The sequence below is a fragment of the Chinchilla lanigera genome, unplaced genomic scaffold, assembly GCF_000276665.1.
Source record: "Chinchilla lanigera isolate Chin_1 unplaced genomic scaffold, ChiLan1.0 scaffold00157, whole genome shotgun sequence".
NCBI lineage: Eukaryota > Metazoa > Chordata > Mammalia > Rodentia > Chinchillidae > Chinchilla > Chinchilla lanigera.
This window is the reverse complement of record NW_004955558.1, coordinates 638,792-640,013: the sequence shown is the minus strand read 5'-3', so window position 1 is coordinate 640,013 and position 1,222 is coordinate 638,792.

Sequence of the window (1,222 nt, the reverse complement as noted above, 5' to 3'; positions counted from 1 at the left end):
TCTAAAAAGAGAAGGGAAAGAAGGAGAAATTTTGTATGTATGTATATACAGGATAATTAACATAGTTGATCTACTTCTATTTCTTTGCTGAAAGAGACAGTTAATGAATCCTTGATTGATCAATACTGCATGTCTCTGTTTTCATGAGAAACCACTTTGAAGATATCAATATGTAATACAACAAGAATTGTTAATTGCCTACCACTTTCTTTGTAACTCTGTATTGTTTGTATTGTTCTTTTACTATTTTGTAAATGGCCGTCAATGTTTTCCTCCTTTTATTTTTAAAATAAAAAAACAATATTAGTGATATAGCTACCTGCTACTGAAACTTACAAGGATCATCACAGAAAACAAAATAAAAGATTTCTTATTTTAAAATAGAAAATGTGAAAATGAAGAAGCAAATTGCAGTCTCAGACCTTCAGCCTATCCAGAACAAGTCCAGGAGACACTGACATGGAACTTCTAAGTCACACACTAGAAATTTCTGACATAAAGGCAATTGAAGTAAAGAAACAACTCTATCAGGCTAGACAAGAAATCAGTTCATAAATAACTTCTCAGATAAAAAAGAAATGACAACAGTAAAGAATGAATTGCTCAACACATATAAAGAAGACATAGATAAGAAATAGAGAAGCATAGAAAAATGAGGGGAAATGTGAAAGAACAATATAGGAAAGAATTAGAATGCATGAAATAGATTGAAAGAGATGCCCAGGAAATTAAAAATTTCATTGAAAGCTGGTGAAACTCCTTGAACAAAACTGAAGACAGACTTTGAGACCTTGAAGACAGCATTGCAGCTAGCAATCACAAAAGGAAAGATCTCTTAAAAATAACAAGGAACCAGCAAATATCAATTCAACAGCTGCAAGATGAGGCAAAGAAAATATGTTACTGCTGCCTGTGTTGATGGCTGGGGAGAGGACACTAAGTGGTTGTGGGATCCCAATGTGCTGGGAGGTTGGAGAGAACATCTCTCTGCTTTCTTAGACAAGAGACATTGATAAAGCATATTTCCCTGGATCCCAGATCAGTAGAGGGACAAACTACTTTTAAAGATAAGTTTATTACTCAGTCAGCCCTGAATAATAGAAAAAAACTACAAAAAATGGCCTTATCCCCAGATAGCTCACTTGAGATGTTAGTAAGAACTGCCTCCTTAGTTTTTTATAGCCATGAGGAGGAGGAGACCAAGGAGAGAAAACAAAGAGAC